We start from the raw sequence: 24,032 nt of genomic DNA on the forward strand, positions 1-24,032 counted from the left end.
TACACAGTACTCCAAGTGTAGTCTAACCAAGGTTTGATACAAGTTTAGTATAACTTCTCTACTTTTCAATTCTATCCCTCTAAAAATAAGCCCTAGTGCTTGGTTTGCTTTTTTTTATGGCCTTGCTAACCTGTGTCGCTACTTTTAGTGATTTGTGTATTTGTACTCCGAGATCCCTTTGCTCTTCGACCCCATTTAGATTCTTAGTTTTCCAAGTAATATATGACCTCCTTATTTTTCTTACCAAAATGTAATACCTCACATTAATCTGTGTTGAAATTCATTTGCCAATTATATGCCCATTCTGCAAGTTTATTAATGTCTTCTTTTAATTTGTTGCAGTCCTCCTCAGTATTGACTATCCCCCCTCCCCCCCCCAATTTTGTGTCATCCGCAAATTTAGAAATTGTGTTTTTGATTCCATAGTCTAAATCGTTAATATAAATTGTGAACAACAGTGGTGCCAGCACTGATCCTTGTGCCTTGTGGGACCCCACTTTCTACCTTCTGCCACTCTGATTAGCTACCCTTTACCCCTACCCTCTGCTTTCTGCCTTGAAGCCAGCTAGTTATCCATTCTGCTACTGGACTCCGCATTCTCTGACCTTGATGAATTGCGGGCAAATAGCTGAATGAAAAATATCTCCGCTAATAATTACACTTGCTTAAGGGTTCCTTCCATTAGATGACAAATAAAGTGGGTGTTAGCCTTGCCTCAGTGGTAGCACTCTCCCCTCTGCATCAGAAGGTCGTGGGTTCAAATCTCACTTCAGAGATTTGAGCACTTAATCCAGGCTGACTTTCCAGTGCAGTACCGAGGAAGTGCTCAGAGGTCCTATCTTTTAGACCATGGCTCCATTTGACCCCTCAGGTTGATATAAAAAATCCCATGGCACTCTTTGAAGAAGAGCAGGGGCGTTCTTCCCAGGGTCCTGGCCAATATTTATCCTTCAACCAACATCACTACAACAGATTATCTGGTCATTTATCTCATTGCTGTTTGTGGGTCCTTGCTGTGATCAAATTAGCTGTCGCGTTTCCTACATTACAACAGTGACTACACTTCAAAATTTATTTCATCAGCTGTAAAGCGCTTTGGGACGTCCTGAGGTGGTGAAAGTTCTTCCTTTCTAATGGCAATTTCAAGTCCAAATAGGTGCCAATTGATTGAGTTATCACTTGTGCAGCCTAACAGATTGCAGATGGGTTGTGTTTTTGCAGTCATGGTTGTATTTTGAGTGCTTTTATTTACACCAATATGTGTACGTAAAATACATTGCACAATTCTGCATTAATGGAGGAGCCTCAGAGCTCGTTGAACTTTTTTCGACATTGAATATGGGTCCTGGGCACCATGCTCCTGGAGGAGACGTGCTGAGCCACCTCCCTCCACACTCTTCTGTAGTTGCACAGCAAAGGCCTCCTGCCACTCTCAGGGTAGAGTATAGATCTTCTGCGCTCCACCGCGCCAACCAGAGCCTCCAAGGCCCACTCGCTGAAGCGCTGAGCTCGTTCTCTCACCCTCTCCATAGTCCTTGGCTGGAAGATTTAGGCACAGGTCTCTCCAGGCTGAGATTCAAGGCTGCAATGAGCAGGGTGTGGTTGGAGAGCAAGATCGGCCCTCCCCTTTAAGAACTGTCCGGCGCCAGTGTGTCTGTGTTCCATCGCTAACTGACATCACCTGCGCCCGCGCTCTGAGTTAGTGCCTCGCTCCTCGGTCTTTGCGCCTTAAGACAGGTGTGCAGCACCTGATTTAGCGCTCCAACCACCTCCAGGGGCGATAAAAGCCAAATTTGCAGTTGGAGGCGATAATTAGCGCCAGGCGCTAAACTTTGCGCATGGCTGATAATCGCGTCCCAAACGGGGCGATACTGAATTTTTCCCCCATAACATTTACTATTTAAGAAATTAAATATTTCAAACTCACTGCTGGTTAACTGTTCATGTTAACACTTGCAAAGGTTAAGTTTCTGGGAATTTCAGAAGTGTTAGATGCCTGTCGTGCATCCTTGGATTTAAATTTTTCCTATAGATCCTATACTCTTCCTGTGTTCTCATTCTGGGATTCTGAGATTCCAATCTCACCGTATCATCACTAGAAGGGGCTGCACAGCAGATAGCAGACACTTCCTGACAATGCAAAGACTAGAAGGCCAAGTTTATTTAGTGCACCTCGAGATATCTGTTTGAAAAGCTGGGGTGCAGCTATTTTGACTATACTCTTTACAAGGGGGAAGCATGCATCATTGCATCAAGTCTTCATATTTATGTTAGGACACAAGAATGACTACTCAGCACACCAATAACAAATCTTCACATGCTGCTTCCCTCTTTATGTAACATTCACTCACAGAGCATGTTTTGCCTTAGAATTCTGTTCCTTGTCTGTATAAATTTAGGCCTCACATTAATCGTCACTCACCAAATTGGGGTTGCTGGAGGCAGCACAATTTTATTGGAAACTTGATGTTCATTGGTAACCCACTTACACTTTCCCCAAGTCTTTCTGTGCTCCCAACACCCACAGTGTCTACTTGTAAGACACCTTTCCATGTCACGTTAGTCTATGAAAATAGGAGGTTATACAACCTGATCTCCGACTATGTGAATAATGTGAGCGCAGACTGATATTTGAAAGTATGCGTGAGTTTCCAAAGTCAGTTTGCTTACGCCAATTTTATGAGACTTGGACATTCATCGATCAGTGTTGAAACATACTGGGCACCAACGTCAGTAATCTGATTCTTGTACAAGCTGGAAAAACAAATACAAATAAAAAAAGTCACACAATAGAAACACTGGAGTCTCACACAGAGAAAATATAGCAGTAACTAGACCATCTGAATCATTGATCGTTTCATGCTCTGTAACTGCAGAAAGAGCAACCTATCTCTGCACCTCCTCCAACCCTCCGAGAACTCTGCATTCCTCCAATTCTGGTCTCTTGTGCATTTCCCACTTCCTTCGCCCTACCATTGATGGCCATGCCTTAAGCTGTCTAGGTCCTAAGCTCTGGAATTCCCTTCCTTAACCTCTTACAACCCCCCCCCCCCCCCCGCACACCACCTTTCTCTCCTTTAAGACGCTCCTTAAAAACGACCTCTTTGGCCAAGAGTTTGGTCAGCTGTCCTAATATCTCTTTATGTGGCTCGGTGTCAAATTTTGTTTGATAATACTCCTGTGAAGCACCTTGGGACGTTTTACTATGTTAAAGGCATTATATAAACACAAGTTGTTGTTAGTTACATCATGACTGTTTCATTTGAACTACATCCCATTGTATATTCATGGCACGTTGCATTGAGCTAGTAATGAGATAATAAACTGAAGGCAGATCTTCTAACAGAGTGAAGACTGAAAAATGTCTCTTAAGGAAATACAAAGCTTTGTGAAAATACATTTGTTTCAAACATATTGTAAACAACATAAGTTGTGTCTACTTGCTGTCACCATAGCAATAATTATTCACGGCTATATTCCTCCCCAGAGAGCTGGCACGGGTTCGACGGGCCGAATGGCCCCCTTCTGTGCTGTAACCATTCTATGATCCTATGATTCAAGTTAACAGAGGTTTTCCAAAAATGTTTTCATGAAGACAGTACCCCTTTAATGATGGTTAACCAGGCAATCAAGAGCTTCTATCATATCTGTGTTATTCTAACAAAAAAAAGCCTCAATTTTAAAGTCTTTCTTCATATTTATATTTCCTTATACTGTACCAGACAGCCTCACAGTGAATCGGCATGGTACCCGCTCCAAAGCCTCAATATCCTTCCTATATTGTGGAGCCCAGTACTCTAATTGAGGTCTTACTAGTATTTTATAAAGGCTCAACCGTACCTATTGGCTTTTACATTCTATACCTCTTGTGGTAAAACCCAGAATTCTATTATTTTTGTTTACAGCCTTATCAATCTGAGGTGCTGCCTTTAATGTCCTGTGAACCTGTACCCACAAATCACTCTGCTCTTCCACAGCACCGAGCCTACTCCCATTCACAGTAAAATTAGTGCCGTTATTTTTTTAACCAAAATATACTACCTCACACTTACTGACATTGAAATCCATCTCGCACTTTTTAGACCATTTCTCCATTTTATCAGTATTCATTTGCTCTTCGGAAGAATTTTTTCTTCTTCCTATTTTGGTGTCGACTGTAAATTTCAATATTACTCCCTCTAGGTCTCCATTTAAATCATTGATTATATATAGCGAATAGAAATATATTATAAAATAAAACATCCATGTCACATGCATCCATATATACACTACATAATGAAATGTAAACATCTTTTATTGAAACACTTGTTACACATTGATAATATCTATACACAGTAAACAATAAATTATCCATCTGTCTCAGTACTTCCTAAGATTCAAGGGAAGAATAGAATCTGTAGTACGTTTTTATCTTGCTAACTTACCCAAGAAATTGAACAATTTTGTACTTTTTAAGTTCTTCAGTTAGCACTTGAACACCATCATCTGTGATTTGGTTTGCATTCAACCTGAATAAAGTCACAATAGGAGATATTAGAATGATTGAGGTAAAGCGAGACCTCGTCTGCCCTCTCAGATGAACGTAAAATATCCCATGACACTATTTCAAAGAAGAGCAGGGGAGCTGTCCATGGTATTCTGGCCAATACTTAGCCCACAAACAACATCATTAAAACAGATTATCTGGTTATTTATCTCATTGCTGTTCGTGGGACCTTGCTGTGCACAAATTGGCTGCCACATTACAACAGTGCCTACCCTTCAAAAGTAATTCATTGGCTGCAAAGTGCTTCAGGACATCCTGAGGCCGTGAAAGGCCCTATATAAATGCAAGTTTTTTCTTTTGTAGAGCTAAGAAGACGATTCAGATAGTTTGAGGATACTGCAAAGAAGCTTTGAAGAAATTCCGCTGTTCACCAGATAAAGCCGGATAAGCCAAATGGCAGGTTCACACTAAGTACAGAATTCAACCAAATTCCAGAATGTGTTATGGCACTTTCTGACTGCACTGGGGTTCAAGGTTAACCTGAGTCTTTATCACTCACGAGGGTCTCTGCGGCTTCCTCCCACAAAAGAAATTACACCTAAAAACTCTTAATCCAAGTGACCAAGAAAGTGGGGAGCAAATTTCAAATGCTGCTTGACCCCTTTCCGTTGAAAACTCACCCACCTGTTGGCCGCCTGATGCGATTTTCAGGTGAGCTGGCAAATGGGTAGCTAGTAATCCCACCCAAAACCTACTTGACTTTGCAAATCAGTGTCATCTGCCGATTGTAGGATCTGTTTGCAATACCAGTTCGAGGAGCAGGTGACGTCTACGCTCCACCCACATATCCTCCCCATAATTAAGACCGCCTATTTCCACCTCCATAACATCGCCCGTCTCCGCCCCTGCCTCAGCTCATCTGCTGCTGAAACCCTCATCCATGCCTTTGTTACCTCTAGACTTGACTATTCCAATGTTCTCCTGGCCGGCCTCCCACGTTCTACCCTATGTAAATTTGAGGTCCTCCTAACTCGCACCAAGTCCCGTTCACCCATCACCCCTGTGCTCACTGGCCTACATTGGCTCCCGATTAAGCAACGCCTCGATTTTAAAATTCTCATCTTTGTTTTCAAATCCCTGCATGGCCTCGCCCCTCCCTATCTCTGTAATCTCCTTCAGCTCCACAACCCCTCAAGATATCTGCGCTCCTCTAATTCTGGCTTTTTGAGCATCCCTGATTTTAATCGCTCAACCATTGGTGGCTGTGCCTTAGCTGTTAAGGCCCTGAGCTCAGGAAATCCCTCCCTAAACCTCTCCATCTCACTACCTCTCTTTCCTCCTTTAAGACACTTCTTGAAACCTACATCTTTGACCAAGCATTTGGTCATCTACCCTAATTTCTCCTCATGTGGCTCGGTGTCAAATTTTGTTTTATTACACTCCTGTGAAGTGCCTTGGGACGTTTTACTACGTTAAAGACGCTATATAAATACAAGTTGTTGTTGGTACTCAGGCTTGGGTGGTCTATCCGGTGGTCCTTTAAGGGATCAATGGAGGCCGCTCACAAAATGGTCATTAAACATTTTTCTGTGTATTTTTGTGGGGCCTGGGGAGTATTGTTAGTCAGAGTTAATCATCTTCCGAATATTAGGCTGGCATATCACAAGGGGCATAAAATCGATGCAGATCTACTTTGACAGTACAGATCCTTTCATCAGAGAAAGCTTATTATCTTTTTTCTAAATTAATTCTCGGGATATGGATGTCACTGGCAAAGCCGACATTTATTACCCATCACGAGCTTGATACAACTAGATGGCTTGCTTGGTATGTAAAAAGAAAAAGAAAAAGATTAGTGAAGACAAATGTAGGTCCCTTACAATCAGAAACGGGATAATTTATAATGGGGAACAAGGAAATGGCAAAGCAATTAAACAAATACTTTGGTTCTGTCTTCACGGAAGAGGACACAAATAACTTCCCAGAAATGCTAGAGAACCAACGGGGAAAAATTTAGTATCGCCCCATTTGAGGCACCATTATCAGCCATGTGCAAAGTTTAGTGCCTGGCGCTAATTATCGCCTCTGACGGCAAACTTGGCTTTTATCGTGATTGGAGCGCTAAATCAGGCACTTCACACCTGTCTTAAGGCACAAAGGCCAAGGAGCGAGGCGCTACCTCAGAGCGCTGGCAAAGCAAGGAAGGGCAAATCAAAATGAACCTGCAAAGTGCTGCTCAGTACCCAAAACTCCTTCACTCAGTGTTGAATCTCTCCAGAAGTCTCTCTCTCACTCAGAATGCATGGTGCAAAAATGTCACCAACAAAAAAAGGCAGGAAGCAGTCGCCTTTAAATAGCGCTCCCCCAGTCCCTTTCTGACTGCAAAACGCTTCCCTCAACCTGTTGTTGCTAGTGGCAGGCGGTAAGGCAGGGGGCACCACTCAATATCCGGTCCTGGGCGTGACTGGGGCGTTGCGCACTCGACTGACGTCACAATCTGCCGGCGCAGGAGATCGTGGCGGTAGTGTTTAGCGCCGCCACAAAACGTCTAGTTAATTTTGCGAGTGGCGCAAACATCGCTACACCTGGGTGCTAGTTGCTTTGTGCCCCATTAGCGCCCTCTTAAGGCGCTAACGGGAGGTGCAAACAACTGAATTTTTCCCCCCCAATGGTCTAGTGAGAAGGAGGAATTAAAGGAAATTAGTATTAGTAAAAAAATAGTGCTGGAGAAATTAATGGGACTGAAAGCTGATAAATACCCAGGGCCTGATAATCTGCATCCCAGAGTACTAAAAGAGGTAGCCATGGAAATAGTGGATGCATTGGCTGTCATCTTCCAAAATTCTATAGATTATGGAACAGTTCCTGTAAATTGGAGGGTGGCAAATGTAACCCCACTATTTAAAAAAGGAGTGAGAGAGAAAACAGGGAACTACAGACCAGTTAGCCTAACATCAGTAGTAGGGAAAATGCTAGAGACTATTATAAAGAATGTGATAACAGGACACTTAGAAAATATCAACGGGATTAGACAAAATCAACATGGATTTATGAAAGGGAAATTGTGTTTGACAAACCTACTGGAGTTTTTTTGAGGATGTAACTGGTAGAATAGATAAGGGAGAACAAGTGTATGTGGTGTATTTGGATTTTCAGAAGGCCTTTGATAAAGTCCCACATAAGAGGTTAGTGTGCAAAATTAAAGCACATGGGATTGGGGGTAATATATTGGCATGGATTGAGAATTGGTTAACAGACAGGAAACAGAGAGTAGGAATAAATGGGTCTTTTTCGGGGTGGCAGGCGGTGACTAGTGGGGTACCGCAGGGATCAGTGCTTGGGCCCCAGCTATTCACAATGGCCCGGATATTCCGATCTCTACGGGAGGGTACACACCCATAGGGACATCAGAAATGCCAGTTTCAGGCATGCACAGCACATGCGCTGAAAACCAGCATTTCCAATCTGTCAATAATGCTCTTGACAGATCGGACGCCTGTCCTGGAGAAGGGCCTCTGCGGGCGGATAGTTATGCTTTCTGGAGAACCTTTGCCTGCAGAAAACCCTTAGAAATCTTATGCCTGGTAAAAGCAGGGGTAAGGCCTGCTTTTACCAGGATAAGAATTGAAAAACGTTTAAAAAAAAATTTCAGTCATTTATCATTTAAAAATACTTTAAAAAAGGTAAGTTTATTTTTAGCCTTGTAAAAAATTTTAATTATTTTTTTCAAAAAATTAAATTTTTGTTTAAAATATTTAATTTATTGTAATTTCAACTAATTTTAAAAATGTGATTAAAAAAAAAAAATATTTAATGTTTTGAAGTGTTTTTGGGGTGATCTCCATCCATATATTTGACAGGTCTATCTGTCAAGTGTATGAAGGGAGATTCCCTTCTTTGATTGGCTCCCCATGGCCCACGTGATCCCAGGGACGCTTGTGAACCGCATGCACCCCTGGGATACGTAGGCCCTGCGCATTTGGAGTTCGAGATCCCAGCATCAGAACTGTACGCATCTCGGGAGCCCTCAGGTAAGTGCGTAGATTCTTTCCAGATCGGAGGCTTCCACACGCGGGAAGCCTCCAATCGGAAAATATGGCCCAATATATATCAATGATTTGGATGAGGGAACCAAATGTAATATTTCCAAGTTTGCTGACGACACGAAACTAGGTGGGATTGTGAGTTGTGAGGAGGACACAAAGAGGCTTCAAGGCGATTTAGACAAGTTGAGTGAGTGGGCAAATACATGGCAGATGCAGTATAACGTGGATAAATGTGAAGTTATCCACTTTGGTAGGAAAAACAGAGAGGTAGAGTATTATTTAAATGGTAATAGATTGGGAAATGTTGATATACAAAGGGACCTGGGTGTCCTTGTACACCAGTCACTGAAAGCAAACATGCAGGTGCAGCAAGCAGTTAGGAAGGCAAATGTTGGCCTTCATTGCAAGAGGATTTGAGTACAGGAGCAAGGATGTCTTACTACAGTTGTACAGGGCCTTGGTGAGACCACACCTGGAGTACTATGTGCAGTTTTGGTCTCCTTACCTAAGAAAGGATATATTTGCCATAGAGGGAGTGCAGCGAAGGTTCACCAGACTGATTCCTGGAATGGCAGGACTGTTGCATGAGGAGAGATTGGGTTGACTAGGCCTGTATTCACTAGAGTTTAGAAGAATGAGAGGGGATCTCATTGAAACATATAAAATTCTGACAGGGCTAGACTACTGGATGCAGGGAGGATGTTTCCCCTGGCTGAGGGGGTCTAGAACGAGGGGTCAGAGTCTCAGGATACGGGGTAGGACATTTAGGGCTGAGATGAGGAGAAATTTCTTCACTCAGAGAGTGGTGAACCTGTGGAATTCTCTACCACAGAAGGCTGTGGAGGCCAAGTCACTGAATATATTTAAGAAGGAGATAGATCGATTTCTAGACACAAAAGACATCAAGGGATATGGGGAGAGAGCGGGAATATGGTATTGAGATAAAGGATCAGCCATGATCATATTGAATGGCGGAGCAGGCTCAAAGGGCCGAATGACCTACCCCTGCTCCTATGTTTCTTGGTCACTTCAGAGGGCAGTTAAGAGTCAATCACGTTGGTGTGGGATTGGTGTCACATATAGGCCAGAACGGGTAAAGATGACCTTAGTAAACCAGTTGGGTTTTTATGACAATCCAATTGCTTCATGATCACTTTTACTGTAAAGTAAGTTTTCAGCTTTTTATTTCCAGGTTTTCTTTAACTGAATTCAGATTCTCAAACTAACACGGTGGGATTTGAGCTCAGATTCTCTAGAGTATTAGTCTAGGTCTCTGGATTTCTGGCCCAGTAACATAACCATTACATGACTGTACCCCATGTTACCCTCTAGGCACAGTTAATTCTTGACAAAACGAATTCAGTGACAGATTTCCTTGTTTGTTCAGTTGAAAGAAAGACTTGCATTTCTATGGGTCAGGCAGCATCTGTGGAGAGAGAAACAGAGTTAACGTCAGAACTGGCGAAGGGTTATCAACCTGAAACGTTGGGCTCGATTTTGCCAGGCCTGAGGAGGCGGGATTGGAGGCATGTGAGTTGTAAAAATTCCCAAGAAATGGCGGGCGGCTCCGATCCAGCCTCCATCCCGCCTCCGAGCAATTTTCCCACATTCGTGGTTTCAGACCCCTTTCCATCCCGCCTCCAATAGGCCCTTAAGGCCTTTAACTACCAGTTAATTGCCTCTATAATCCATTTTGAGAGGACTTTCTGATTTTCCCACTTTTCCCACGTGCTGCACGCCTCCTCTGGAACACGCCAGTTAATCCTGACAGCCTCACAAGTGGATTGCTTACTAACAGCTGCAGCTCCACCATTAAAAAGGAGTTTTCACAAATTATCATTTGCAGGTGGCAGAACTTTGTTGTCTCAGGTCTGGCGGAACTTTTAGCAGGCCTACTCATTGTTGTGGAAGTTTGGAGCCTGACACCCATCTCCAGTGTGACCCCCTGGGAACCCCCTCTCCCCACCTTGACTGAGCACTTCCTCAACTGAGGTATATACCAGAAGCATGGGAACATTTATTCCCTTTCCTCCTGGACATCAGAATCGGACGAAGACCAGCCGCGGCACCAGCAGAACCCTGGACAACAGCACAACCAACAGCAGGAGCAACAACACAAGCGCCAAGCTGCTGCTCGCCCACCTGAAGCTGCACAGGCCAGAAGGCGCCAGCGCGCAACCACATTGCTGCCCGGGATGCAAGGGACGCACTCATGTTGGCCAGATTTGCTTAGCCTGCACAATCAAACACTTTTGCCTCGCACCTTCTTATCAGAGCATCGACAATGGACAAGAACCTATGGATTCCTATCACTCTGACCACCATACTGACAATTGCAACTCATCCTAAGCCCTTGGTGTGGAAGTCCCATTTGTGAAATGACACAGGCCACAACTTCAACAGTTTGTCATCAAATCGGATTATCATAACAATTGAAGGATGGCTTGTCAAAAATCAATACAACAGAACACCCAAGTGACTACCCTTGTGACTACTTGTGCTTTATCTTCCTCTTACGCATGCTCCTACGTGGTGCTTCCCCTGTGGCTTCAGCAGATGTGGAGGCCACCTTGCTCACTTTCTTGCTGCTCCTGTCTCGACACCTTTGGCGGCTGTCCTCTGGGGTTGCAAACCTGTGAGGACTCGGCACAGTCTGCTGCTCCTGCAGCTGTGTAGGGGATGAGACGCCCCTCTCAGTTGGGTGAGGACTGTGGTGGGGCTCTGACCGAGGGCTTTGTAGTGGCATGGTCGTGTGAGCACTTGAAGAGGAGCCCCCACTTCCTTGTTGTCAGCCACCAACATCCCTTTCATGGGTCAGCCCCACTTCAGAGCTAGCAAGTAGCTTGACAGCACCTTGCTGCACTTCAGGGGGGCCACGAGGACCCGTTTCTGCACTGGAAGTCCTACTCCACAGGACTTCCATGAAGGTCTGGTTTCTCTGCTCAATAGCTGACCATCGCTCCTCAAGAGATGTCAGTCTATTCTGAACAATGACCATGTTTTTAATACCCTGGCGACTTAGCTCCTCCAAGGCCGTTGCCATCCTTTCCTCTACCATAGTCATCCTTACCACGGAGGTAGCCATCCTTACCACGGAGGTTGCCATCCTTTCCGTGGTGATGCGTTCATGTGCCAATGCCTCCACAAAGGCTTTGCTCATGTTCGTGATGGACTCCTCCATTCGCTCCACACTCGCAGCGACCCTGGAGCCAAAACCTGCCAGAGACTCCTGCACCTGTTCCTGGAGTTCCAGCACCGCTCTCCTTCTGGATGGACCCGGAGGCACAGGGTTGACATGCAGCTGAGCTTAGCTGGGAGAGTCCTGCGCTTTCCGACGAGGACTCGCCACTGCTGTCCCTGTCTCCACCATCTGCTGATGCTCACTTGTGATCTGTGATACACCAGCTGACAACACAACTCTATCTCACAAAGGTCCCACCGAGGTGTGATTGTCCGCACTGGTGCTGGGTGCGCTGAATTCTGCTGACGGTGCGCCCTCAAAGGTTGCAGCTCCCTCTGAGGAGTCTTGAGGCTCAGGCTGTTCCTCCCGGATAGTGGGGACGGGGGCACTCGATGGTCCTGTGGAGGAGTAAGGAAAGAGTTAGAGATGTGAGGTAAAGGTTGCATGTACATTGAATTGTGCAGATGATCATAATTCAATCTGTTAGAGCATCAGAATCATTTTCAGTCACTCATGCAATGTCAATGAGAGAGATGCTGTCACCAGCTTGCTATGATGCACCCGTCTGTCCGTCCCCCACTTGCGAATCGTCCTCCGCTCCGGCGATCTCCAGGGCTGCCTCCTCCAAAGTGGTGAGCTGGGCTACTGAGGCTGGCCCTCCTCCTGTCCTCGCTCTTTCCCTCTTATTGTGGGCTCTCTTTTCCTGCAATGAGAGACAAAAGTGGAGTTTGAGTGAGAATGAAGGAGTGAGTGGAGAGAATCCATAGCATAGATGCTTAGAAGGAGACAAAGGGCTCTCCCTGTGTGTTGTAAGTTGTTGTCATAGCATCACAGTGATAGGGAGTGTGAGGGCTGCATGGTCGAATAGTTAAGTGAATGTGACCATAGAGAGAGAGGGAATGGGTAAGGGTGCAGGGATGTAAGGGTCAAGTGGGATGTGGAGGAAGAGGTTGGCAAAGCAGAGTGCTGGTGAGGAGAAGCGATGGGGATCAGATTGGGAATGTCATACTCACTTTTCTTGTACGGAGAAGGTCATGAAACCTCTTCCTGCACAGCAGCCAGGTTCTGCTGCTCATCGAGATGGAGTTGACCTCCTGGGCCACTTGCAGCCACACAGCTTTAGTCTGCTGGGGAGGCTTTTTCCTCCCTGAGGAAGGGAAGAGCACCTCGTTATTTGATCTTGCTCCCTCCACCAGAGCTTGGAGGGGGGCCTCATCGAATCTTGGAGCACACTTTGTTCTACTGGTGGACACAATTGGTGTAGGAAGTGCTCAGAACAATGGGCATAAAGTTTAAAGGCTGAAAAAGAAGCAAGGCTGCTTGCAGGCCTTAAATAAGCAGCATTGATGATGTCATCGGAGGCGACTTTCTGTATGAAAAGGCTCATTGGGCCAGGGGTTCCCACACGCTGGAAACCAAGTGCCCAATTAGGGCAAAATCGCACTTTTGTCCCGCTTCACATCGGAGGGAAAGCAGTGAGTGAGGATGACATAAAAAACCTGCAAAAGGACATAGACAGGCTAAGTGAGTGGGCAGAGATTTGGCAGATGCAATATAATGTTGGAAAGTGTGAGGTTATGCACTTTGGCAGAAAAAATCAAAGAGCAAGTTATTATCTAAATGAAGAAAAACTGCAAAGTGCTACAGTACAAAGGAATCTGGGGGTCCTGGTGCATGAAACACAAAAAGTTAGTATGCAGGTGCAGCAGGTGATCAGGAAGGCCAATGGAATCTTGGCTTTTATTGTGAGGGGGATGGAGTATAAAAACAGGGAAGTCTTGCTGCAGTTATACAGGGTATTGGTGAGGCCACACCTGGAATACTGCGTGCAGTTTTGGTTTCCATATTTAAGAAAAGATATACTTGCTCTCGAGGCGGTTCAGAGAAGGTTCACTCGGTTGATTCCGGAGATGAGGGGGTTGACTTATGAGGAAAGGTTGAGTAGGTTGGGCCTCTACTCATTGGAGTTCAGAAGAATGAGAGGCGATCTTATCGAAACATATAAGATTATGAGGGGGCTTGATCGGGTGGATGCGGTGAGGATGTTTCCACTGATGGGTGAGACTAGAACTAGGGGGCATAATCTAAGAATAAGGGGCTGCCCTTTCAAAACTGAGATGAGGAGAAACTTCTTCACTCAGAGGGTAGTAAATCTATGGAATTTGCTACCCCAGAGAGCTGCGGAAGCTGCAACATTAAATAAATTTAAAATGTAGATAGACAGTTTCCTAGCAGATAAGGGAATTAGGGGTTACGGGGAGAGGGCAGGGAAGTGGACGCGAGTCTAGATTCGGATCAGCCATGATCCTATTGAATGGCGGAGCAGGCCCGAGGGGCCGTATAGCCTACTCCTGCTCCTACTTCTTATGTTCTTATGTTCTTATTGAGTCGGGATCCTGACACGACGACCACCTGACACGCCCCCAGCCCACCCCCAATGACAAACTCCAGCCCGTTAACTCTGTTTCTCTCGCCACAGATGTTGCCTGACCTGCTGAGTATTTCCAGCATTTTCTGTTTTTATTTCAGATTTCCAGCATCCACAGTATTTTGCTTTTGTACTTGCATTTCTATAGTGCCTTTCACGGCCACCGGACCTCCCAAAGCACTTTACAGCCAATGATGTACTTTTTTTGAAGTGTAGTCACTGTTGTTATGTAGGAAGTTGAATAAATCCCCCAGAAGAGTCTTCTTTAAATCTCCTACCTGTTTAGGACTCTAATATCTATAGAGAACTGAAAACTAACAATTACATTCCACTTCTTCCAAGTATTCGTGGATGCACTCACACACACAGGTACGCACACTGAAAAGATAGGAGGTAGGAGTTTAAAGTGTTTATAAATCTTACCCAATGATGCAAAGCTTACTGAAACAAGGAATTAGTTCTTTCACTCCGTAGTCGTTGATGTTGTTATTGTCTAGTTCAAGTGCGATTGTTTTCTGAAGATCACGTAAAATAAATGTGATTGCACTGCAGTCAGCTGAGTAGACATTGCAATAAGTTAACTTTATACAATCTTTGCAAATCCCCTTGGCAGCAAGTCTGGCTACTTCTTTACTCTGCACTTCAAATATGCACCTCAACAACCATATGAAGCGTGGAACAGCACGCATCTGATAGAAATCTTTGATCATGTATGTTTCCACGCAGCCAACAAGGTAGGACTTCAATGCCGATCTCTTCTTTTGAACTTTTCTTTGGCAAGTCAAGTGATTCAATAAGTCCATTTTGGCTTTGGAAAGCAAACCACAAAGGAAGAAAACAGTTAGCTGAAAATGCTCTCTGAACTCAAGCAAGTATTCTCTGGAGCTCCTCTTCGAATATAGACATGGGACTGAAGGACTGAGTTGCTGTCTTCCAGGTGGAACACGCCCAGCGAAAAACTTAATGGTTTCCCTCGCACTGATTTCCTCATCTACAACCAAGGAGAATGCAGTGAAAAATGACTGGAGGGTCAAATGAAGGAACTCATAAGTCGATTGGTTCCCACATCCGTCGTAATGGCCTGCAGTTTTGACAAAGCCCAACTGTCAATCCTCCTCCGAGATGTCAGCCGCTGAGATTTGCTCCTGACTAAAGATGAATTTGCTGTTTTCAATCCCCTCTTTTGCCAATTTGCCCAGTCTCATTAACGCGCCCTTCTTTGCTTTGAAGGTCTCTCTTTGACTATTGTTTCTTCCTTGGAAGAGCGGTTTAGAAAAACCTCCAACATCAACAGGTAGATGTCAGTCAGCGTAACATAATCCGACAAGCGCCGGGAGCTACACGTGGACTGAAAGTGTTCGTAACATTTAAAAATAATCCAGCAAAACAACGGCACTGAACATAGACTGCACAGGTGAGGGTTCGCCTCCAGCTGGGTCAAAACCAAAGTTTGATGGGCCTCGTTTTTGAAGAACTTCTTCAAATACCGCAGCAAATGGTCCTTGGAAAAGCCCTTCAGTGTCACTCTCTTTCTCACCATTCCCATCGGTAGGTTTGTGCCAGTTCTTGCTGTCAATATTTTTTTGGAACCTTTTAATAACTTTCCTTGGAGAAGATTCATCAACAGGGCCACAGGATGCATGGGGTCAAAGGGCGAAGAGATGTCCGGGATGTCATTAAAGTCACAGTCCACATTAATTTCATCAAACCCATCCAGTGTGAAGAGAACAGAAGCTGGGTGCTGCCGGATGTAACTGAATATCTCATCAGCGTCTTTGTCAGGGTAACAGTTGTACTTGAACAGTAGATCTCTGAGAGAGATCTTGTCTTCCTCCTTAAAGCTATTGAAAATTCGACATCTAAATTTGAAGAAGAATTTAACACCAATGGACAGCTCTCCCTTGGACCACAAGTTCTGAAGTCTCTGGAGCAGTATGGTCTTACCAACCCCAGCGTCTCCAGTTACAAACACCGTTTCTGCATCTTCATTGATGACTCCCGTGTCACTGAACAAATCCGCCAAATGGGAGATGTTTCCTTGGGTTTCATTGACTGCATTGATTGATTCAATAGGAGTCTCAGTGTAAGTATCGTCCAGCAAGGTGTCTTCTTTCTGGACATACGAAGTGACAAACTTTGTTTCTCTTTTCAATTGACGTCGAAGTTTTTCTGAATACTGACAAACTGAATGTAGAAATCAGAAGTTTGAAATAAATTTTCATATTCATATTGGAATATATATTCTTTATTTATACGTGCCTTATGCCACATTGTATACTTTAGGTCCCCTACTTCTGCTACACTTCCTCCCTCAAATAATGAGAATGATAGGCCAGGGATCTCCATACCTTCTTGTCTTTGTAGACATATATATCAGTTTCATTAATAACATAATTACTTACCAGCATCTGTGAGAATTACTGATTTTCTCAGTAAGTGTTCAGACGGTTGATACTGAATTTCCTTTATCCAATCCTGGAGTTCTGGATAAACCTCCTTAGCCAGGTATATCACATGTACAAAATATTCAGCAGCTTCATGTCCTTTGCTGTATATTATGTCAAGGATTTCACGCACCTAAGGAAAATGTATCAACAAACTTAATATTACCACCAACAAGCCAAGTTTCAAGATGGTGTATAATGTGCCAAGGGGTTATAATATTCGAGAAATCGTCCAGAATCTCTGCCATCCACACCCTGTCCCACACCATGCACTGTTTCCCCATTACTCCCAATCCTGCTGATCTACACTGATTCCCCAACACATGACTTTCAAATGCTTGTCCTTATCTACAGCCCCCATTCCCATGGCCTTGCCATACCTTACCTCTTCTCCAGTCTTTCATTCCTGTGTCTTCCAGTCCTCTAACTCGTGCCTTCTGTAGATACCTCTTTCCCTCTGTTCAACCCCTGGTAACAAAGTGTTCGGCCATCTCGACCCTACTTACTAGAAACCTCTCTCGAAACCCCTCAGTAGCTTTATCTCCCATTTTGCCTTTAAAAACCTTCTCAAAACCCTCATGTTTGACCAAGCCTTCAGCCATCTCTCTTAACTTTCCGGCTAAGGCTCAGCGGCCTTTCCTTTTCTTCTCCTGCCTTGAAATTTCAATTTTTTCATGCTAAAGGTTCTCTATAAATGCACGTTCTTAAGATTTAGAGACTAGCTGATCTCTTGTGACATTGCTGGCGGGTAAGTCTGAGGCCGGGAGCACAGTTGTGATGTTTGGTTGCAAAGATGGAGCTGTGTTTAACGCAGCCTGTCTCTTTAAGATCACGACTCAAATACAGCCCCCACCGTTTATAGCGGGCGCATGGGCGTTAATGTGGTTTGGGTTAAGTCTGCTCATTTCGATCTCAATGTTAAGTCTCCTCATTCTGTTGCTCTAATAGGCTGAAGCTAGCTAACATACTTTCGACAGGCTAAAATCGAACAATAGTCAGGCGCTAAGGATTAAACGGCAGCCTATGAACCCACAACCAATTTTGATTGTGCTTCCCCTCTTCCCCTTACGGCTCTATTTTGATGCCTTTGATGGATCCAATTACCAAGACAAAGAGCAGATTTCACAAATACAGGGGATTAATGAGGTGCAATTTTGGTGAACCTACTGAACTTCCCACAATAGTTGGCAGGTTTAATACGTTATAAGCGGTGCCTTTGTATTTGACTCCTATGGTGATGGCAAACAGTTAGTGCCATTTGCCCCATATAGGGGGCAGCCTGCGATAAATGTGGACAGTGTAAGTGGCGGGGACTGTATCTCCCAATAGGGAAGTGGTCTAGACAGGCACATCCTGAGAAAAATTACAAGCTGATTGTCGAGTGAAGTTGCTGTATTTTGGCCACTGCCTGTGAATCCCCAGCTCCTCCCTTTGGGGGAGAGGCCAGGCTATCAAGATCAGAAAAACCAGCAGAAAATGATGGGCTTTCTTTCTCTTTTTATACACTTTATATACTCTGAAATGTGATTTCTGCAGTGTGACTGGATTTAAGACTTCTGAGTATACATTAAAGAATTTTCGGGAGTGATTGTCAGGCAGTCATACTATCAAAAAGGTGAAATAATGCCATAACCCCCAGAAGATTGAACGATTTATGATGGTATTGTGAAGCTTGGGCGAGATTGTAGCCTTGAAGTCACTCGGATATATTTATCTTGTTTTTTAATATAAACTTTTAAGGACAGCACTAGCACCAACCCAGGTTAGAATAACAATTATAATTTGTTGCCGGTTATCATGTCCATTAGGAATGTGATTTAGATTTTCCATTTAAAGGAGGAGATGAGTGTAGGGGAGAACAATGTTTAAAGAGAAAGAAAGAACTTGTATTTATATAGTGCCTTTCACATCCTCAGGATGTCCCAAAGCACTTTACAGCAAATTAAGTGTTTTTGATATGTAGCCACTGTTGTAACATAGGCAAATTTGCACACAGCAAAGTCTCACAAACAGCAAGAAAATAAATGACCACATAATCTGTTTTTGGAATGTTGATCCTTAGGGGGAGAAATTGGGTTGCTTTGCACCTCCTGTTAGTGCCCCCGGGTGGGCAAGGCCCCTAGACTGGGTGCGGCACCACTAACGTCTCCCACAAAATTCAGCGGGAGGTTAGCAGTGGTGGTAACTGTTGTGTATGTAATATGTGTGCTACTTTGAACCTATGGACAGGACTGCACTACTTGTAGGGCGTAGTGATACGCAGTACCACTCCTGGCCATGGGGTATAAATAGTACTGTGGGTACTGATCTCCCCTCAGTTCCCGCCTGTGGGCATGAAGTAAAGACCTATGTATAGTCCCTACCTCCAACCAGTAAAGACCTGTTTTATTGTTACTGATTAAGTCTGAGTATTAATTACCTGAACAACTCACAGATTTAACACTGGCGACGAGTCTGATTCGGACCCTGCAGCAGTCACTCCACGGCAGCTTCGTCCACAGCCAGGACGTTGCAGAGAGGTTTCCACCCTCTCCACCCCACTGGAAGACATCCTGACCTCGGAGCCTCCATCGGCGACCGTCAGCTTCTTCTCCAGCTTGGTGGTGGGTAAGCCGTTGTCTGAGCCGGGCAGCGACGCGACAGGCAGTCGACTGCGTTGGCCGCACGAACGGGGCTGGGGGAGCAGGAGGAATAGGGCGCGAGAGCCGCTTCGAGCGGGAGGCGTTTCAACAGAGCGATCGCATCTCCTGATAAGAGCCGAGAGCCGCTTCGCGATCCAGCGATCGCATCCGCTGATAAGGGCCGCACTCGGGCGATCGCGGCGAAGATAAGGGCCGCACTCGGGGGCTGAAGGGAGACGGCGTTGGGGGACGGGTGAAGACCGCCAAGCGCGGGAAAACCGCCATTTTGTGGGCGGAGGACGACGGCAAGAGTGGGAAGCCGCCATCTTGGATAGCAGTAAAGAAAAGAAAATCTGAGAAATTGCAAATCTACAATGCCTAAACACGGGAATATTAGCACCTTTGATAGTGACCTCGAAGATTGGGCCATATATGTTGAAAGAGTAAAAAATTATTGTAAGGCCAATAAAATTCGTGACCAAGATAAAGCTCTAACATTATTAAATTTAATGGGTGCGAAGACATACGGGCAATTGAAACACCTGTTATCACCAGATGAACCGGCGGATAAGACGTTCGATGAGATTGTTACTGTCCTGAAAGATCATCTAAACCCCACACCGCTGATGCTAGCGGAACGATTTAAATTTTACGACAGAAGGCAGCTACAGCATGAAAGCAATGCTGAATATTTGCTGGAATTGCGTAAATTAGCGAAATATTGCCAGTTTGGAACAGGACTGACAGAGGCACTTCGAGACAAATTTGTGTGTGGTTTATTTAAACAGGATACACAAAAGCGACTGCTCGAGGAGAATGAGCTGACGCTTGAGAAGGCGGTCACTATGGCAGCAGCACACGAAGCCGCAGCGAGAGGCACGGCAGTAATGCAGCTACGGTCACCGGAGCTCAGTGCACACAAATTGGGTGTGAGTTCTGGCAAATGTTATCGTTGTGGAAAGACAACGCATGATCAGAACCAGTGTTGGTTTAAAAACCAAGAATGTAGAACTTGTGGTAGGCTTGGACATATAGCTAGAGTATGCAGGTCAGCGAAGAAGACCAGCAACAAGAAGTCACCGCAAGGAAAATACGCAAAGGTACACAAGGTGACCGAACAGGAGTCTGATTCAGACGCTAGCAGTAATGAACTGGCTAGCTTAAGCTGTAATGAACTGGCTAGCTTAAGAGTACTCAACGCTGGTAAGGGTGCAGACCTCCAGACAATTTGGGTCACTCTTCAGATAGAAGGAGTCCAAGTAAAACTGGAATTGGACACTGGATCGGCATTGACGGTCATAAATAAGAAAGATTACGGAAAGTTATTCCAACATATTCCCCTACAGGATACGGGGATTATATTGGAAACATACACGGGGCAAAGAGTGTACCCCATCGGGAAAATAGAGGTTGCAGTGGTCCACAAGGGCGAAGACAGTCAAATAATGGACTTATATGTGATATCTGAAGGAGGTCCTCCACTACTAGGACGGGAGTGGATTAGGAAAATGAATATGGACTGGCATTTCCTACAAACAATAACGAGTGAGAACTCGGTGAAGATAGTCGGCCCAGACTCTGGAACGGATGATGGTAAGCCCAACTCAGGTGCAAAAGACAAAGTTTCAGCACAGAATTCCACTGAGCAACAACAACAACATAGTTTAACTGTGGATTCTGAGTCTGGCAAGTCTACTGATGTGCCCATTTCTGAGGGACACCGGGCTCGAACTCAACTCCATTTCAAACTACAACAGCAATTAGAACAAATGCTTCGCCGTTTTGAGCAAGAGTTGAATGCAACGAAAGAGTTCTTTGATATAGAGTTGGAGAATCTGGAAAGACAACAGAAGCAGCTGATGGAGAAAATGGAGCAGGAGCACACAAAACGTCTGATGTCAGAGGAGTTAACGGTCAGCCAACTCCTGCATATGCTGAAGGACAGGACTCTGAAATGGGAAAAACTTGAACATGAACTTCAATATTCAAACGAAAGGGGTTCGGAGCTCTCAAAGGTTATTGGAAGAGCTGAGGTGGCAACACAGACTGAGATGACTGCAACAGAGCAGCCCTTGGATGCCAAAAGTACGCTGACTCACGTCAACGTAGAACAACAGACCGCTGAAACAGCTGCTCTGGTAGAGGGATTGCATAGTCCGATCAATCAATCTCCAAAGGAAGTTGAAGTATTAAAATCACAAATGAGGTCACTAGTAAACGACTTGCTGAAAGCCCAGAAAAAGCTGGATGCAGAGGTACACATGAAGAAGTCTCTTCAGGAAAGATGTCTGGATTTGGAACAAGAGCTGGCTAACGTCCAGCTGGGTATGGAGGAAATAGAAGACCCTCTCGCTGGCCTAGATCAGGACGACACCGAATATTACTATGTCCTGTCCTGCCCAACTTGTAACTTCGACTCCCACCATACAGAAATCATGGAGGAGCACCGAAAGTCTACGGAACATCGGGAGAAGGTGGCTCTACTACGGAAAAAGGAGGAAGAGAAGGAGGAACTGCGCATGCAGCTGGCAGCTGACAGTGGAGCCCAGAGAGTCTCCAAGAAGCAGAAAAGGAAAAGTCAAAACAGAAGATGACCCATCTGAACCATTATTACCTCTACCAGATCACACACGTGGTCCCTCCGAACGGAGCCAATTCAGTTCGGAAGTTCAAACTGTTAAATCCATGGAAGGACTATTGAATGAGTCACTCCAGCAACGTGAACCGACTACACCACAGAGATTGAATCTGTGAACTGTTTTCCGCAGAGACTGAATCTGTGATCTGTTTTGACATGAAGTTATCTATGTATCTATGTTATTCTGTTATGTAAACCTGAAGTTATATATGTATATAGGTTATTACGTTATGTTAAATGGGGAGATGACTGTAAAGCTAAGAAGGGAGGAATGTTGTGTATGTAATATGTGTGCTACTTTGAACCTATGGACAGGACTGCACTACTTGTAGGGCGTAGTGATACGCAGTACCACTCCTGGCCATGGGGTATAAATAGTACTGTGGGTACTGATCTCCCCTCAGTTCCCGCCTGTGGGCATGAAGTAAAGACCTATGTATAGTCCCTACCTCCAACCAGTAAAGACCTGTTTTATTGTTACTGATTAAGTCTGAGTATTAATTACCTGAACAACTCACAGATTTAACAGTAACCTCTGGCGATGACTCTGGCCGGGCGGCCATTTTTTTTTCAGGCCGCCTGCCAGCACCTGCCCCCTTCCGCTTCTTCATGCAGGGTGCTGGCCACAGTCAGTCAGCCCGCCATTCCTCTTGAGTGCCGGGCAGTTTTCCTGGCACCCTACTCCCCGGTGGTCCAGCAGGGTCCCGGTGCGCATAGCGTTAGGCCCCTCCCCTTTAATCAGGGGAGGGAGGCCTGTAATACCGCGGCGCTGTTGCACGTAGCGCCACGATATTGAATGGTAGCGCCCCAGGAAGGAGGGGGAGTGCTTCCAGCAGCCTCCTGCTTGAGGTGCTACTACTCAATTTACGGTGCAGGGGCGCTAATTTTTTCGGGGCGCTAGCGCCCCAGCGAAGTTAGCATCCCAAAGGGGGTGCGACCGAATTTTTCCCCCTTACTCTGTTCCCTGGTTTCTCATTCAATTTTTTTGATATCCCTCACCCCTTCTACAACATGTTTTCTTTTTATCTCTCACAGCCTCATGGCCTTTTCCTTCCCCCTTTTTCTCCTCTGATAATATTTTCTCACTATTTACTTCAGCAAATCCTTCTGTTTCTATTCCAAAAGCTTTGTTAATCGTACTCTCCGCCTCTCTGGTCTCAAGCCGAGACTTTCTCCGGACCCTATCTGCACCTGTGGTTAAAGCCAACAGCAAATGGTGTGACTGAAATTACAGCAGTTTAACATCAGGCTAGGGCTCGGAAACACACTGGACGGCATCCAGGTGAGAATGCTGGGCTCACAGCTCGGTTGGATTTTGCCAGCGCTGAAGCCACCCAATTGGTATGCAGGAAGCCCACCTGGATGGCAAACCGCAGGATTCCCAGCAGAGTGTTTGCTCACCAATGAGGTCCCATTACCAGAGACGCGAGCAGATAATCCAGGCTGACACTTCAGTGAAGTACTGAGGGAGTGCTGCACTCTCGTGGGTGCCATCTTTCAGATGAGATGTTAAACCGAGGCCCCGTCTGCCCTCTTAGGTGGATGTAAAAGATCCCATGGCACTATTTCGAAGAAGAGCAGGGAAGTTCTCCTAGTCAATATTTATCCCTCAACCAAGATCACAAAAACATTGGCCCAGATTTTGCGGGTCTGATGATGGCATACGCAGCGTCCTCGGAATGTCCCGCTGTGCATGCGTGAAAACCCGGAACTTGCAATCTGTCATGGTTCGCCTTGACAGGTCGTCCGCATGCACCCCAAAAACACTTTCGCTGGTGCAGAGTTGGGCTATTTGCCCAACTACTGCCCAGCAAATGCCCATGAAAGCCCTACGCCTGGTAAAAGCAGGCATAGGGCTTGCTTTTATCAGCATAAGAGTTAAAATACATGTTAAATTAAAATGTAAAAAATGATTAAAATATACAAAAACATTTAAAATTAGGTCATGTAAATTTTGGCTCGGATTAAAATGTTAAAAAAAAAATTTTTTTTTAATTAAAATTTTATTTTAAATGCTTAAGTAAAGGGAATTTTAATTAATATTTAACAGGGGAATATTTATTTTTATTAGAATGGTGTTAATTATTTATTTATTTGGGGATTTCTCATAAGCTTACGGGAATCCCCTTTTCTAATTGGTTGACCTGGCCCACTCTTCCGAACCACCTGCTTCCCCTGGGATCCGTGG

General features: G+C 45.0%; 1 pseudogene; it reads right to left on the bottom strand.

The window, feature by feature from the left end:
* The window catches only part of LOC147117779 (nucleotide-binding oligomerization domain-containing protein 1-like), a 42,695-nt pseudogene that overhangs the window by 11,918 nt on the left and 6,745 nt on the right, over positions 1-24,032 (bottom strand).

The sequence above is a fragment of the Somniosus microcephalus genome, chromosome 5 (assembly GCF_052327205.1).
Source record: "Somniosus microcephalus isolate GS21.2 chromosome 5, FLI_Smic_1.0, whole genome shotgun sequence".
Classification (NCBI taxonomy): Eukaryota; Metazoa; Chordata; class Chondrichthyes; order Squaliformes; family Somniosidae; genus Somniosus; species Somniosus microcephalus.